Here is an 18,216-nt window from a genome sequence, read left to right on the forward strand (position 1 = left end):
TTTACAGGAACTCATGGTCTCTTATTTTATCAAACATATTATAATCCCTTATTCGTTGTTTCTTTTAATCTATAACTTATCCAAAGTTATCCAGCAAGAGTTCCTTATAACTGTATCCTTTTTCTTTTTTTAACCTTCAATTTACATTGCTTTTTCATTACCACTGTTAACTGCCTCCTGTTCTTAAATTTGTTTCCTTGCATACTCACTAATATATCTAATTGTGATATAAAAGAGATTCCTCATAAAATCTCAACATTTTCTTCAAAGATTTCTCATTTAAATGGGCTTCGGTTGTTGTGAAACTGTCTGCACTAAAAAATTTATGAAGGCTCAAGAGCATTTACCTTGCTTGCACAAGAAGGGATTTGATCCTCACACCATGCGGGAAGGAGTCACATTCAGTACAGTGAGGAGAAGAAAAGAAGCAGCAAGAGGAGAGAAAATGAGAATTTACAGGTGAAAAAGCTGTTGTCAGGTCTCAGACACCCTAACCAACTCTTGCTTTTCACCATTTGTTAGCATTCACCAGAGTTTGGAAAAGTATCTGTCTGTTGTTTTTATGTCTTTAGCTTTCTTTTTATCAAGTAAGAGTAGGACTTCAATGCAATACTACTTTAGTGTTTGGGTTACGTGGGTGTATCATCCATCACAAGCTTTTTTTTTTTTTTTTTTTTTTTGCTTTTTTTCATTTTTTATCGGTACCAGGGATCGAACTCACGACTGCCTGCTTGCAAGGCAGGCACTTATGCCGCTGAGCTAAATCCCCAGCCCTCATCACAAACTTTTGATTTTCAGTAACTATTTCACTCTGTCTCACTGTAAGGGTATACAGATCAGTGAGAGTTTAAAGATTCTCTGTATATTTCATGCTTTCACTTTAAAAATATTAACAGTATTCTTCTTTGAAACCATCATATTTGTAAACATCCAATGATGACGTTATTATTATTTCTGTCCCAGGTTTATTAGATGAAATTGTCTAAACCTGTTTGATGAACTTGTGAAGAGAAGAAGAAGAAGAAGAAGAAGAAGAAGAAGAAGAAGAAGAAGAAGAAGAAGAAGAAGAAGAAGAAGAGGAAGAAGAAGCAGAAAAAGAAGAAGAAGAAGAAAAAGAAGAAGCAGAAAAAGAAGAAGAAGAAGAAGAAGAAGAAGAAGAAGAAGAAGAAGAAGAAGAAGAAGAAGAAGAAGAAGAAATGAGTTCTGCCTATGAATTATCTGATTCAATTTTTCCACATCCTACTGAGATGTTGACAATATCTTTTTGTCTTACACAATGAAATATGAGGCTTTGACAAGTCAAATAGGCCAGGCATGGAGGGGTGACTTTGTTAGAGATCATGATCTTATAAAAATCTCCTATATCCTACCTTACAACTTACATCTACTAGTAGTTACATCTACAACTTACATTTTACCCATTTATTTCAGAATATAATGTACTGGTTTTCAAATATCTCTCCTTATGGGTCCATTTTACCATCTTTAGTGCCTTTGATATCCTCAACTTGTGTTGCCATCATCTTTTCTAATGCACAAAGTACTAAGGTAAAAGAAAATTCTGAAAACAAAGTCAGTGTGACGCCGGATTCCTATTTGTTTTCTGAGGATGGAAGCTATTGTCCCTTGTGGTATAGGAACACTGTGCCAGTGTATGCTCAGAGCCTTCGTATATCGTGAATGGTGCTACAGATTTATAGGTTGGAAATTTGCAGAATCACATTTTTGCTTCACTCTATCCCAGGCTTGTTTACTGGGAAAAATATTCATCTGAGCACTTGGGGAAATATTCATCTGACCGTACAACCTGTAGTTTAAGGAAAATATCTGTATGTGAGAATCTGGACAAATAATGTAAGAGCCAATGATGTAGTGTGTGTGTGTGTGTGTGTGAGTACATGTGTGTGTACAAAACAAATCACAGTTTTCTCATTTGTCATCAAATGTGCAGAGACACAGCTTATAGAGATTAGTCTACCTTTTAAGAAATTTTAAAATTTTCAGCCTGAGTTCATTATTCATTTTAATTTCACATCCTATTAACTAAATAGAAATTTCTTATTAGGTCTCTAAATATGCAGCATTTGAATCAAAGAAACATTTGCTCTTCTCTTTTTCTTAAAGAACTATTAAATTATTATCCATGTTTTAATTGTATAAAATTAGTAAAATTAACATTTCACTCAGTTTAAATAATTTTCTCATTTCCTAAATATTTATTGTAAAGAGAGAAACCATTAATATGATCTGATTCTTGGAACTAAAAAATTTTTGGCAATATTTAGGAAAATATCTGACTCCATGAGATAAAGTTGATATATAGGAGAGCTATAACTTTAAAACTGAAAAATGAAATACAAAAAGAACAAAGAAAGGAAAGAAAACAGACAGGAAAGGTTTGTACCTACAAGTGGATAGAGGGAAAACAGGACAATTTTATTAAACATTATTATCACAAAATAAATAGTCTTTGTATTTTCCATAAGGAAATTCATTTTTCAAGTTGGAAATGATGGCAAACACTATGAACAGAATGGGAAACATCAAAAGAAATGTAGTGTAATGTATCAATTAAGCAAACTTTTATTGTTACTAATAAAGGACAATATTATTTCTAATAGAAATATAAACTGAAAATCTTTCCTGATGCATTTTGAAAACATGCATACATTTTTAAGTATTTTCAATTGTTTCACTGTCTCTAAGAAAGAAAACTAAAGATATTTCAAATATTTCAGTAATAGAGTGTGAGTTATATAAAATGTATGTGGAAGGGCTGGAAATTTAGTTCAGTAGCATAAATGCCTGCCTGGCAAGCACCCAGTGAAGAGTTCCATCCCGATACCAAAAAAAGATATATATATATATGGAACATTATAATTTATCATTTTAAAATTTAACAATATACATTTAGTAAAATATTGCCATCTTACTAAAACTACAAAGGTTCTGTACAGCAATGAAAGCAATTAAAAATTGAGACAGTCCATATATTGCAAGAAAATATTTGCAAGCCGTGTATTTGATAAAAGGTTGACATTTAAAATATCGGGGGAACTCAGACAACTCAGTAGCATAAAAAAATTAATAACCAAATGACATAAATAGTCATCTCTTCAAAGAATATATAAAGAATATATAAAAGAATATATAAAAATTGCCAAAGGTATAGGAAAAGATACTTGTCAGTACTCATCAAAGAAATGTAACTGAAACCACAGTGAAACGTCATACTCCACCCATTAGGATAATTCTTTCAAAAGACAAAGAAATAACAAATATTGGTAAGTATTCAGAGAAAAGGAAACTGTTTTACACTGTTGGTGGAACAATAGATTAATACAGCTACAGAGGAATATACTATGCAGTTTTGTAGAGAAATTAAAAATAAACTATCATATAATACAGCAATCCTTCTGTGCATATTTGCACACAAATGTGTGATTTTCATAATTTTTACAATTTAACATCACTGAAATCGAGAAAGAATGCATAAATGCTGCCAGTCAGGGCCTCCCCAGTGATGACATAAGACACATGCACCACTTAAAAAGAGGTGTGTCACCAATGCTCTAAACTGCCTAAGAAATGATACTACATAGGGAAAAAAAATTAAAAGTCTATTAAAAGTGGGACCAACTATCTGATAAAGTTTTAGGAATAATTTACCTAATTTATTTCATTTATACTTTCTGCATTACATCTGTGCAAGAATGATATATCACAATTTTAAAAGTGAAAAGTATGTTTAAAAAGCTCTTTAATAAAGGTATAAAGTAAGTAAAACATCTAAATGTTTGAAAAAGCAATGTAACTTAATGATGGTGTTTCTATGCAGCACATGAAAAATTCTGTTTAATAAGTGAATGATCTTACACTCAAGGATATAACAGAATCTCATTTTATTTTTCAAAAAACAATTGTGCTGATGTGCCTTTGAAAAAATATTCAAAATAAAAATACAAAACAAATTGTGAAATAAGTACATTGCATTGTGTAGTCAATTCTTGATTTTTTTATTACTATACATTTTCAGTGTATAGGGAGTGCATTCATCATGGGGGGTTGATAGGTACATAACTCATGTATTTTTGGGTTTCTTTTCCCCTTACCTCTGATCCTTCTCTCCTTTCTATATCTCTTAACCCCCTTCTCTTTTACAAAAGATCTATAACCCTGTTTCCTAATACTTATCTTTTATTTTGCTCTTTGATTTAGTTATTATTTTATTTTTCATTTAAGAGAATGAATGTGATATTAAAGCTTGGCCATATATTTCTATTTTTAAAAAATCCATTTTTATAATCAAACTAACAAATGTATTTTCCTAAGACAAAAACTAAACATAAAAATTGCTTCAATTCTTCATGACCAAAGGAATTAGTTTCAAAGTATAAAGGAATTATGCTCCCAATCTTTCAATTATAGGTTTTGAAATGGCTTTGCGAGAGGATACATAAAGAGAGGAGAGATGAGAGAAGACACGAGGCAGTACTAAACTGATAGAAGAGTGGACAGGGATTTCCAGTAAATTTTGAGGCAAAAAGAAATACAATAATTAAAATACTGTTTGAAATAGTATTATTTCTTTAAATAAAATAAAGTTGATATATGAAGTGTCAATCTGCATGTGAATTTTCACTTTCAAATCTTTCCTCTCTTTTAATTATTAAAGCAAAATATTCTATTTGATTTTGGATTCAAACAAGCTTGTTGCCTGGCAAAGCTAAACCTAGAAAGAGAGAGAAAAAATGCATTTCATATTGTTACAGGCCCTACTGGTAGTTTTTGTGCATGCCTGCTTGATGTGTAATTTGCTTCTCCATTTGCCCCTGATTTAATCAATTTTATCGGAGCAATTAATCTCATTGGTTGGCCATAATTCTATCCTACCTCATGCTCACCTTGAAGTTCCCATTTTTCCCTACCTCAAACCTGCCTCACTTGTGGTTTATTCTATAAAAGTCCCTCGAAAAGACAGTCTTCGAAAATCCACTTGAGATGTCTCTCTCTCTCTCTCTCTCTCTCTCTCTCTCTCTCTCTCTCTTACTCTTTCTCTCTCTCTCTCTCAAGTAAATATATTCTGCTCATAACCATCATTATTCCTAAAATTCGTTCTTCAATTTTAGAGAACATTAACTCTTACCTGACACCTAGTAGGTTGGGAATTTCTTGTCTCATATCACTATGCAACCTACCTCACTGGTGAGCTATGAGATAGCATCCACCTTACAAAGAGTTACTCTTTGCAAGGTGGAGAAAAAACTGTTCATGGATAAATTGCTAAGAGTTCCTCTTGTTGAACAGCAATATGACTCACTGGGCATTTTTTCAAAATCCTTCCTGTGAAGGAATACAAGCAAATGTGTTTCATGTTATTCTAACTTTAATATGTTAGAATAAAAAACTGTATAACAGATTTTTAGCTTATACAAGTCCATCATTAAATTATTGCCATTTACTTATTCTAGATGCATAGTTTCATACATAAAATATGATATGTTTTACAGATTTTAACTCATTCTGCTTTTAAATATTTAATCATGAGGTTTCTGGGATGCCTGTAAAAGGAAGATAGTGAACCAGTGGATACATTCTTAACCCTTTAAAGATATGTCTGGTATATTATTATAGTGTTCCTAATAAAGATAGTAGGATTTTACCCTTAATTTATAAAACAGAGAATTAATCTGTGTAAAGAATATAACACATTTGTTTTTCAAAATTTAAGGAAATATTTAATGGCAAAGTTCCATCTCTAGAGACAGTAGTTGTATCAGTGTAGCTACAATCAGTCTGACAGCTCTCATTTGCATTACAAATGTTTGTAATAGAAAAGTAAATCATTCTTGTTGAAATTTAATTTGCCGATTTATTAATCCAAGGTAATCAACGAATAAGTTTTCAAGTGAAATAGAGCTGAATTTAGTGAAATTTCATTGACCTTTATAAGTTCTCCCAAAGAGAAAACAAAAGAAATAAATGTGTCAGCAGATGTTATTAAACTTTCAGGGTCCAAGATCACTTTGAGATTATTTAGTAAAAACAATTGTGCTTTCCCAACTGGAGCACATTTTGCTCGACATGTATTTCACAAAAGAAAGAAAACTAAAATTCATCATGCAAAACCCTCCCTTTACTTTCTGATTTCATGAAAAATTAGCCACTTCCTTTTTTAAGAAGAGAATTAAATTCAAGGGCAATAAAACCTTTAATTCCTCTCAAAAGGTCAAATTCTAAATAATGATTGCTGTGCTTCAATAAAAGCTTAAAATTATAAAGTTAACTTTAACATATGTGACATTTTTTAGTTTGTGCCAGCTTGTTAGACATGGCACATCAACAAAATTCAGAAAGATTTAGAAGCTTTTGAGTTAAATATGTATCATATCAGGGTCTTCATTCTCAAAGCAATGAAATCATCTTTTACCTGCGTTTCGTTATTAAAGGGAAAAAAACAGTCAGATTGAACAACATTAGCTACTAATTGATTTTTTAATGTCTTCAGATTTATACCTGATTTTAATATCTTCAGGCTTATACCACACAGACACACACATGCATACTTATAGTATAGAAATATATACTTTTTTTCCAATCTCCTTTTATACAATATATTACCTAAAATGGCTAGTAAATTTTATTAAGATTTATAAAAAAGAATCTTCCTGATTAAGACAGTGCTCTTTTATTTGTCCAATTTACATCAGTTCAGCCAGATCATTAATAAGTTTGATCTGAAGATATTTTTGAATAGGTTTTATTTTTGTGTTTAAAAACGTATTAATAGAAAAGGCCATCTGGCAGTAACTTAATAATATTTTTTCTGGAAAGACAGAAATACTGTATCTTAAAAATAAAAAAGCTTCACATTTTCCTCACATTTCTTCACAAAATTCGTGTTTATGTGCAACTGAAATCCTATTTCTGTTAAAATACATCCTTCTTGACATTTAAGGACTGAGGTCAGCAAGTGCACTTGGCAGTCCATCCTGCACTAGGAAACACAAGCCCTCAGACTGTGGAAACTTTTCCTTTATAAAGTAGAAATTCCATGTGTTCTCAACCTATTAGGCTGACTATTAGACCACTACATTTTTTCAGTTTAAATTTTTCTTGCAAAAGTAACATTTTTACCATTTCAGAATTTTCTGTATACTTCAGTTAGTTATCTATTATAGTGTAACAAATTATCCTCAAAATTAGCATCTAAAAACCAAAAACATTATTACCTTACAGTTTCTGTTGCTCATGAACTTGGGAGTCATTTGGCAGGGTGGTTCTGGCTCAGGGTCTTGCGAGGATGTAGGCACTGAGCCAGGGATGCTGGCCTCTGAAGACCGGCTGGAGATGGAGGCTTCACTGGCAAGGTCATTCAGTCCGATTGCTATTAGCAGGAAGCCTCAGCTTCTGGAAGGATGTGACCAGCAACCTACTTTCTCATCAGATGAAGTCCATAGGCCCCGCCTGACATGACAACTGCTTTCTTGCAAAGACAGTGAAGTGAAAGAGCAAAAGGAAAATTTCAATGTCTATGTAAACTAGTCTCAGAAGTTCCATAGTACCACTTCGATTTTACTTTACTTAGTAGAAGTGGATCACTAATTCCATAGAAGTAAGCTCGATTTCTTGATACAAAGACAATAATGACTTTATAGACATATTTTTAAACATCACAGGCTTTGGCATTTTCTAAAGAACCAAAAAGGCCTTTGAGGGTGACAAAATAAACTATACAAGAGAACCACATTTAACGGGGTTTTAATCAGTGAAATATATCAATTATTTTATTCTGCCATGTACTAAGCACAAAGTGACTCATTTAATACTTCCAAGGTCATCTTAACATTTTTATAAGAAATATCCAGAAGAATTTTAGAGGGAATAGAATCATTTGATTCAGACTTTGCTACATTTCTTTTCTTTCTTTTTTCCCCCTTCTGTTCCATGGCCCTACCTAACCACCACCACCCCCTACCCTCGACCCAGGGGTTGAACTCAGGGCTTTTCTACTAAGTTGGTTCTACAGCATTTTTCAAGAAACCTTTTGAGACAAAGTCTTCTCAATCACCAAGTTGTTCAGGCTGTGTTCACATTTGCAATCCTCTTGCCTCAGTCTCCCAGAGTGTAGGAATTAAAAATGTAGGCCAATATGGGTCCTATATTTCATATTTGAACACACAGCCATGGGAATTTTTTCTCTTTGTTATACCCAGTGGTACAGGATCAGTCATGCTTATTGTCATGGGACAGAAATTCATAAATGATTGTCTAGACTCACTGCTTAAACAAATTCAAATCAATGACATGGGAGTACTTTGGCCTAGATTTGGGCTTTTAAACTTTTTAGAATCACATAAGTAGCTAAAAAAATATCTGATGGATGAAAGTTGAAAGAATTGGCTCAGCAAATATAAATCAGAGGTTAGGCCTCTACCATAAGTTGAAGAATTTAAGAAAATAGACGTCAAAGAAATCTAAGAAACCAAGAAAGGATGTCTCTCAACTTCCATAACTTTGGTGGGCCTCTTCTTTAAATTTTCTTTTACGTCTAAAATCTAAATTTTCTTTTGTCTAGTAAATTCTCTCTTGATTTGCTAAAAATTTTACTGTATATTATATGCCATATGAATTCTTCTATTATCTGCATGTACCTTTCTTCAGTTTAAGTTCATAATGTGTTTTTTCTGATTTAAATAACATTTTACAATTTACATTGCTAATATTAATGTACCATTGTAGTGAAAAAATACTAGTATAGATAACTGAGAACAAATTTTCAAGATAGAAATGATTTCTGCTTCATTTGATATACAGAAAGACAATTTTTGCCGATTTATCTTCCCAATTGTGTTCAGATTCAGAATTGGTTGGCATGCAATCTGATAGAAAGAAAGCATTAAGAAGAACCTCTTTTGCTGATTTAATGTTCATCATAAATGTTTCATGCATGACTAAGGGACCTACATGAATTCTTCTTTATTATTAATAATTTTGTTGGTTAATGAAAGAAATGAATTTGTTTAATTTCAAATCATCAACTTGATAACTGGACTTTCATTCATCAACTGGAATGGGCTAGGTAAAGCACATGACAATACAGACTTAGATTAGTACCCCTAAATCATCTAAATATTTTTAACCATAAATTTATCATTACTTATCAGTTTGTTTCTCACAAAATGAATTCCTTTGTATAATGAAATTCATTTCACTGCAGCGGAACAGAGGAGAAATGTGATAATCAATAGGGCTCTGGCTCTTTAGTCACCCATGGCTCTCTCCACCAACTCTGAGATATACCCAGAGCACTCTCTGCCATGCAGCTTCTGCCTGAGGCTCCAGGTGGTCCCCAGTGGGGCCTGCAGTCCAGTATCATTACCAATCCTCCTGTAGAGTGATTGCCTAGGAGCTTCAGTACCAGTTCTCACTGATAACCAGGAAAAAGTACTTGGTGGCATGACACCACTAAAGAAAGTCAGCGGTCTGATTGGAGAAATGGAAAAGACTAGTCCACCTATCCCAAATTCTCTTGGTTGCCTGTGTAACTATACTTTTCTTATTGTTGAGAAAAAATACCTCACATTTAAATTTAAAGAGGAAATATTTATTTAGCTCACAATTTGTCTGTAATCCACTGACTCGAATGAGTGGCTCATGGCAGAGAGGCAAGCAGTGGTGGAAGACAGAAAAAGCCTCTTTCTGTCCCTTACACTGTATTCACGCTACTCACCCTAGGAAAGGTGTAGCACTCACACCCTTAAACTCAGCTTTGGACAATCAAAGAATTTAGATTCAGCACTTTCTGAAAACCCTGCCCTCTCATGATTTCATGAGGCTTTAGCGGGGACATCTAGATGCAGTTCATAGCACAGCTCCAACAGAGCCAGTATCCTGTTGGGAAAGTATGTAATCATCACAATGTTAGCCATACTTAGGAGGGAAACCGTTGAAGTACATCTTGGCAGACGACCAGGAGCCTAATATTTTTTTTAGACTAGTCAAGTGCAGTAGTGAGAAGGGGGTAAAGAGTAGAACAAGGAGTTCAATCTGTACTTACTGTGAACAATCAATTGGGATAACTCACTACCTTCGGACCAGCCTGGAGCCTAATATTTTTCTACCACTATTCAAGTCCATGTGTGATTACCAACCCTTTTTTGCAGTGAAATGTTTAAGTGAATAGGAATCCTTAGATGCAGGTGGATTAGAACATGTTCCTCTGAGCTGGAGTTATTGGTATGTTTCGCAGAAAAATTCTAGATACTGCAATTACATCCTATCAGTGGGGTGACATGAAAGAATAGTGAAAATGCCAGACAGGCAAGTCGCTGGCTGATGTCCCCTGAGCTTCCCAGACTACAGATCTACCTTTGAGTCATTCTTGTTGATGGTCTCCACTCCAGTATTGTATTAGCCTTGGACATCTGCATCTCAGTAGCAGGAGACATTCCAGAATGTATTTGCACCAAGAAACAAGTACTTCAACATTCATGGAATGAACAAGTATTTGTCAATAAGACATTCCAAGACACCAATGACAATGAAATGTTTATATAATGCATTTAGGAAAAGGTGGAAAACTGTTCTCAGTTGATAATCTTGCAGAGAAACAGATCAAGAAACTGGAATTCACTGGAAACTCAAAATAAATACGTCCTTTTTTCCTTTTTCTTTTTCTTCTTTTTTTTTTGTACCTCAGATAATGACTATCACATAGGATAGTTTTCTTTGCCAATAGACAAAAGACAGCTGTATGAGTTTCATATCAAAGTTCTTCTCTTGATCCAAGGGCCTGAGATCAAACCAAACGAGATAAGCATGATGCTTGTCCCAGTCTACTATTTTGGACCTCATTGGTTATAACCTGAATAATACACAGATGAGTTCAAGGCCAGTCTGGACTATATAGTGAGTTCAAAACCAGTCTAAACTACAAGCAAGATCAAAAAAAGTAAAAAACAGGGGGAGAAACATCAGCATCTCCTGAGAATCAGCCATGCTGGGACTTGAGGAAGCAACCAAGAAATCAACATGCCAGCCTTCCTGGTAAGCTATGCAAGCCACACAATTTAGCAAATATGGGAGATTTCCTTCTATCTTGTCTTTGAATTCTAATATTGTTTTTGTTGTTTAACTTTTCTCTGATTGTCTTGCCTTATTCAGTATTCTGTTTATGGTTTGACTTTGCTATACCTGATGGAATGGACAACTATTATGAAGATAACAATGCATTCTATGGTAGCTATTATTATTGTTTCCTCGATATCCTGCTCTGAAGTTCTTTACCGATTTTGCTATATTGTCTTGATTGGCTTTGTTCTGTCTTATTTTGCAGGGCTTCACTTCTTTAAAATAAAAAAAAATAAAAAGACACAGATGAAGGTCCTTATTGCCCACATGGAAAAGTCGTAGTAATCAAATATTCTGGTAAAATATCAAGGAGGAAATCATCATGTCACCAACCCAACCTGGAATATCTCAAGGTTTTGCAAACCATAATTGTGAAGAGGCTTATAACATCAACTGTGTTTGTGTGAAGATGATGTTAGCACTGTGGAATTTAAAATTCTGTGAGTTTGATGACCTAGAAGTGTTTGTGGAAGCCTATAAACGGACTACAAAACCAGACTATCTCTAACATTGCTGAAAGTATAGACTCAGAGCTTCTAGGAAAGATGAACTATCGATTAATGATGTTGCAGTCCTATTCTGGACCAATGTGGCCTACTCCAGCATTTCTTGACCCTTCTCATTATGGCAGCATGAAGACATAGAAGTTTTCAAAAAATCCTCAGTAGTGATAGTGTTTAGCCTCACAGTGTGTTCTCTGCATGTCTCTTTCTGATACAATAATCCTAGTTGCTGTCCATAGGCCTTCAAGATCATGGCTGGAAGAATTCTGTTTTAAGTCCTGTTTGAAAAGAAACTCAATTACCTAACTTCCTTCTGTAATGTGTTAAACTGTGAACGCTATCCATGAGTCAGGAATGGCTGTCCTCTATCTGTTCCCCTGGATAGTAATGAACATTCCTGAGTTCTTTGCATGTCCAATCTGTTCAAGGGCCACAGTTGTTGGTTATTTCTTGTGTGATCAAAATCTGAATATATAAACCCATTCAGGTGAATGGCAGTATTTTAAAGCAAAAGAGAAAATGTATTGGTATATAGTTCGACCTAAAATCAGTATCTCATTATCATAAATAATATCACACAGCTTGATGACTAACCATGAGAGTTGAATTATCTGATTGAGAATAAGTGCCACTGTTGTAAAATAAAAGTATATCATGTATGAAACCCACCATAGTATGATAAAGTAAGATGGCAAATTTACAACCTATCAGCCAAGCTCTGTTCATTTCTTTGGTATTCTGGGCTGGTGCTGCACTGAAATAGAGGAGTAAGCTGTGTAAAGACTAACTCCAGGAGACTCTTGAAGGTGATAGTTATCTGCTTCCGAGTAGTGTTAATCCTTTGGAGTTCTGTCAGCACTAGCAGTATTAAGGAAATATTTCTTAAGAGTTACTCTAAGCAGGCTGACATACAGCATCAAGAAGAAAGATCTTCCATGGACTGGGAAAGATTGTGTTTGCTGAGGGTGTTCTGTATATAGGGCTCTTGGACTGACAGATTAGAGGGCCATACTTGAATGAATGAACCTGAAAAACTCCCTACAAGAATACTGATCATTTTAGTTGTATGCAAGTAAAATGAACACAGAATCACTCATAAAGAAACCAACATTCTGCTCAGTGATCAGTAAATGCCATTACAGCAACTTCAAAATGAAATGGGCCCCATTAAGCTTCCTAGTGCTATTTAAAAGCAAACCTTCATTTTCTGGTAGTTTCCACAAAAATTTCAACTCACTGATATTCTAACTTGCTTGATGTTGTTTTTGTCCGATCCCTTTCCCAAGACTCCTCTCCAAGAACTGCCATCTCAGGTACTCTTGAAAGTTAAGTACTGTACCTATAAACACCTGCAAGTAACATACAAAAAGAACTCCAATGAGAAAGGGAAATGATACAAACTGGTAGAAATAGTAGCTAAATGGTAAATTTAAACCCTATCTAAAGAGCTAATTAATTACACAACCTCTACCCCAAATTTTGGCAGATGGAAATGTATATACAGGGTTGCAGAGAGTCTCAGTTTTTTTCAAAAGTAACTGAAACTCTAATTTTTGTGATGTTGACCAATGTTTTAAGTGTTGACAACAGCTTTACTAAGCTGCGTGAGATGAACAAAATACCCCTGCAAATGTCCTTAGGCTGATATTTTTGGCAACCGTTTTCATGGTTTATCACTGAATGTTCTCTTTCAGTCAGGAAAAGTGAAAATTAAAAAATAGCAAAGTGTTCTAGATGGTATTAGGACTTAAAAGGTTTTCTCATCTAATGAAACTAGTAATTGAGAACAGGTAGACCTGTTCTGACAGGTAGACCAGACAGAAACACAGGAATCTGCTTGAGTTATTTACGTTTGAAATAAATCATCCATACCGCAGTCAATACTATGCAGTGCTGTATGCAGTTTTATTTCTATAAATCTCAACTTCTCCAGAAATAAATGGTAATGTTGCCCTCAATTTGTTACTTTTGATGATGATAATCCTAAATCAAGAAAAATAACCAAGCAAAAATGAAATGTTCAATAGCTAGGAAAAATCTATTCCCAAAATGTATTCCTAAGTCCAATGATTTATCAACTATTACACGAATAACTACTGGCTGTCAAATCAGTGCTATATACTGAGAACTCAGTGATGAGCAAGACCAGATTTCTTATTATTTTATGAAACTTATGGAAAGACAAGTCTAACAATCAAAAGGCAAGTCAGATGAGGCATAATGATATGGTGTTCTCATATACATTGTGATAGGTAGTAATAGACTCCCCAGATTTGCTTTCCTGGAGTAATGTTCTAAGCAGCTGTGAGGACTGTCATTAGAAGACAACTGTCCATGCCTTAGCTGTTAGGAATTTCTAGCTCTACCCTAGCTGCTGTGAGCTGCCTGACACAAAGTCATATGTATCCAGAGGCAGCATACATTCAGCAAGGAGACAAGGAAAAAGCAACAAGATTCAGCTCTTCTAGCATAACAGAAAACTCTAGCAGACAATATCCATTTAAGGGCATACTGTTAAACTGGCTGAGGCTTCAGGGTATTTACATCATAATTTGACCAACCTTTGTCCTTTGCTTCCACAGAAATGACCCAGAATAACTAGCACAACAATCTCCATCTCAACTTCTGCTTCAAAGCGACTTAGCCTGCAACCAAGTAAATAGCAGAAACATTTAATATAGTAGGAGAGAACAATCAGGGAAGTCATACAAAAGAAGTATTAAAATTAAGATCTAAATGAAAGACAGAGCACATAGGACAGGATAGTGTTTCCAAGTACGGATTCAAAGTTTTATCAAAGGAGAAGGACCAAAAGAAAACGAGCATATCTTACACATGAGAAAGAAGTAAGACCTGAAAGACATTAATAGTCAGACCTAACCACAATCGCAAATTAATTTAAGGTCAGAATTTTTCATAAGAACCACAGGAGGACTTAAGAAAGCCAGTGACCCACTTGAAGAGAAACAATGGCAGAGGCAGAACACTCAAATGTGCAATTAATGTTATCTAATGAAATAAAATAGTTCAAATGGATAGAAATGAATTAACACAAGAAATAATTAGATAATATTATCAGTAGGACCCTTTGATTTATTAAATGAGACATGGTAAAAGCACAGAAAAAAATCAAGGATACTAGGTTTTTTTTTTCTATTTCAGAGACCTACCATTCACTAAGATAGGAATCACAAGAAGAAAAGGATCGATAGGGATGATTGCTGGTCTGGGTATGTTCAGATGGACATACAGAAATCTTCTGTTTAAGAGGGATTCATTTCATCATCAACATACTATTGACATCGCTAAGAATATTAGCACCTGATTATTCGATAATATCAAATGTCAGTTGCTCACGGTAGCTGAGTGTTTGCAGAACATTTAGCAAGGGACATCTGAGGGGAAAAAAGAGAAGTGAATGGGCCATAAGAAGTAACATCATCACTAAAGAGATCGTAGAGAAAAGACAGCCTGCTTAGAAGAGGGGACAAGAAGGAAAAGGAATGACATGGTGTACAGAATTTAGCAGCACTACACAGCAAATAGAGTAGAGGACAGAAGCCAGATTGTACTATTGTGGAGACTTTTCAGGAAATGTAATGTGGATTAGAAGCAAGAGAATGGGAGAGGATGGTCAAATGTTTCATCTAAAGGAAATCTGAGATCACTTTTTAAAACTCTATAATCTTCATAAAATAAAACAGCAAGTCATCTGCTGAGCAAGAACCTGACTAATGAACAAACAGAAAATATTATTTTGAAAATAGTTTTGGAGGTTAGGGGAAAGAGTTGCAAAATGATAAAGGAAACATAGGAGGGTTACTGTGCTATCAATAAGAAATTCTTTGACTACACGTTATTTGATTTCTTCCAATTTAACAAATAAACAGCAAGAGTTTTTATCTGTCACAACAATAATTTTGTCCTGTTCCTATGTTCTTCACCTGTCACCCTATGGTTGCTTTATAAATGAACACCAAACAAACTAGAGTAAATTTGTTTCACATATTCCGAAAAATTAAATGCAAAAATCTGGATTATAATGGTTCCAAGGAATAGAAGTCATAGAATCATATATAGGAAATTGCACCCATCCAAGCTGGCTAGTGCTATTATTCTTCTGTTTCTATCCCAAAGAGATAATTATCTATATTAGGCCCCTCTTGAGGTGCATCAAGAAGTTGAACATCAAAAGTCCAAAATGCCTTAGTATGGAGATTTCAAACCTAAGATATCCCATGGTAAAGTATCGTGGAAACTTCCTTTATCAAATTACAAGCTGTACTTGGAAAACACAGTTCTAGTAGATACTATAATTTTAAACATTAATCATAGTTTTCATCGCCATGATGAAATGTATAAGTATTAGAATCATAAATAAATGGCTGATGGAATAACTATTACACAAAAACAGAATTTGTAAATAAACACATTAGTAGATTGTTACTTAACACTTTGAAATGAAGGCTTGTATTTTTGCAGATTTCTTTACAGGAGAATTTTTGACAGGAAAAATTTCTTATAGTAGCATTTCTTAATATACTATTACTTAAAAATATGAGCAAATTAGGTATAGAAAAATCTCTTAAGGGAGTTGTATCCTCAATCATCTTTTCTTTTTCATCTTTTACCTCTATTGTTCTTTTTCCCATCTGGATCTCTTTCCCTTTACACATTAAAAGAGCTTGATTACCACCCATACTAAAACAAAGAAGAGTTTTATTTATGCATAGACAAACAGATTTCCATATTGTCTTTTATTTATATATTAGTTTAAAATACTTTATTTTTATGTTACTTGAATTTGTTTTCTATAAATCAACACTGACCTCCAAATTTTCAAATTTTGTAGGTATTTGGCTATATCTGAACCCCTCTCTCCCACCCCTCAAGATTTTTTTTCAGGAACCAGGGGCCCATTACTTCATGACAGCCTCACACTTACCCAGCAAATCTTCTTCCCCTTCACAGTGAATGGCCCAGAGTCCATGATGCACCTCTGGTCTGTGGGGAGCACAGTAGTTTTCTATGGCCACAGTAGCATTTGCAGCACACTCTTCCTTCTCATACAGCTCCTGTCACTTTGAAGTAATTACTAAGTCTATGACTTAAAGCTCTATAAAGTCCATCTTTTCCTTCCTTCCCCAACACACATTTACCTGGCCGTAGATCTGACTTTTGCTTCTCATTTTCCATCTTACAAAAACCATCACATCTGCCCTACTTCCATTCAACCTCCTTATCCACAATCCAGTATCTCCATTGTTCATCCCATGATCCCTCCAACATTAAAATAAGATCACAACACTCCTTAGGTCCAGGTGTTTACACAATTTTTGGCTAAGAATAAACACAACTAATTATACAATTGTGATGTAATGTACAGTTATCTCATTTCTTAACAACTAGCCTGTGAGTTAAGTAATACTATTACATTTATTTAATGGATCAAAGATATAATTTAGAGAGAAGTTGTAATTTCCGAAGATCACACAGCTCATGAGCATTAAAACTTTGATCCCAATTGTTCTAACTCCCTAATATATGTTTTTAATCATTCATATTCCCTGGATCAGTTCCAACTGCCCAATGTGATCTGTCTGAAACAAATTAGATACTCTCCCTTGCTCCTCCAATCCCCATCTCCCCAGCCATATTAGCCCCTTGTGAGTCCTCCAAAGCACCATGTGCCCTGGCGACTCTGTACCACCACATGTGCTGCCTCAGTCTACCAAGAACGTTTTTTACATGTTTTCTTTCATTTTCTAAGTGGTAAAGCAAACTTTTCAAGTATGTTTCTCTTGGAGTCTTCTATAATCTCTCAACAACTGCTTTATTATTTTCCCTCTTCTATGCTACAATTGTATCTATATTCACCTAAAATAAAATAGCTATTTTTTACTTTGTTATCACACACACACACACACACACACACACATATTCTTAATTTTCATAAAGAGGTATTAAAACATTCCAGTTTACGGGTGGGAGACAATGACCTTGTGTTACATGATTCTGTAGTCATTTTTGGCTACTGTCTATGTTTTACTATCTTTTCTCTTTTTAGTGCTTTGAGAACGGGGATCATGCCTTATATGACTTTGAACATCTAGGAGCTAGGCAAAAGCTTGTTTCCTAAAGTTTTGAGGAACAAATGATCTACTGAGTTGAGAGATCTATGGCAGCACAGATACGTGTATATTCATACACAAATTTATGTATTCACATTAATGAATGTTATGTATTCACTTTACCCTATGAGTTGAATGTGGATATGATTCAATTGCTTAGATGTACACAAAACATTAGCATCTTTAACAGTTTGAAAAATCAAGATAAGAATTTCACTTTTTAAGAAATGCATTTCCCGTAATGTTATGCTTTTACAGCTCTTACATTTTAATTATACTAACATGCTAATATTACGCTATTTTGTGAATCCATAATACTTTGCTCTTTAGTGGAAATTATACTTCATTATGAAAAGCACTCATGCTTAAAAATCCATTACAGTATCTATGAGATATTCTAAATGTGTATTAGAAACTAGATTAACTGTTTAAGTAAATCTGTGAAAGCT

The 18,216-nt window shown here is 34.3% G+C and overlaps 1 pseudogene; it reads left to right on the plus strand.

The window, feature by feature from the left end:
- The first annotated feature begins 7,251 nt into the window (after nucleotides 1-7,251).
- Nucleotides 7,252-17,775, plus strand: LOC100726310 (N-acetylglucosamine-6-sulfatase-like; annotated as a pseudogene).
- The last annotated feature ends 441 nt before the right edge of the window (nucleotides 17,776-18,216 follow it).

Source organism: Cavia porcellus, unplaced genomic scaffold, assembly GCF_034190915.1.
Source record: "Cavia porcellus strain 051 isolate PalLab524CR breed Dunkin Hartley unplaced genomic scaffold, mCavPor4.1 scaffold_20, whole genome shotgun sequence".
NCBI lineage: Eukaryota > Metazoa > Chordata > Mammalia > Rodentia > Caviidae > Cavia > Cavia porcellus.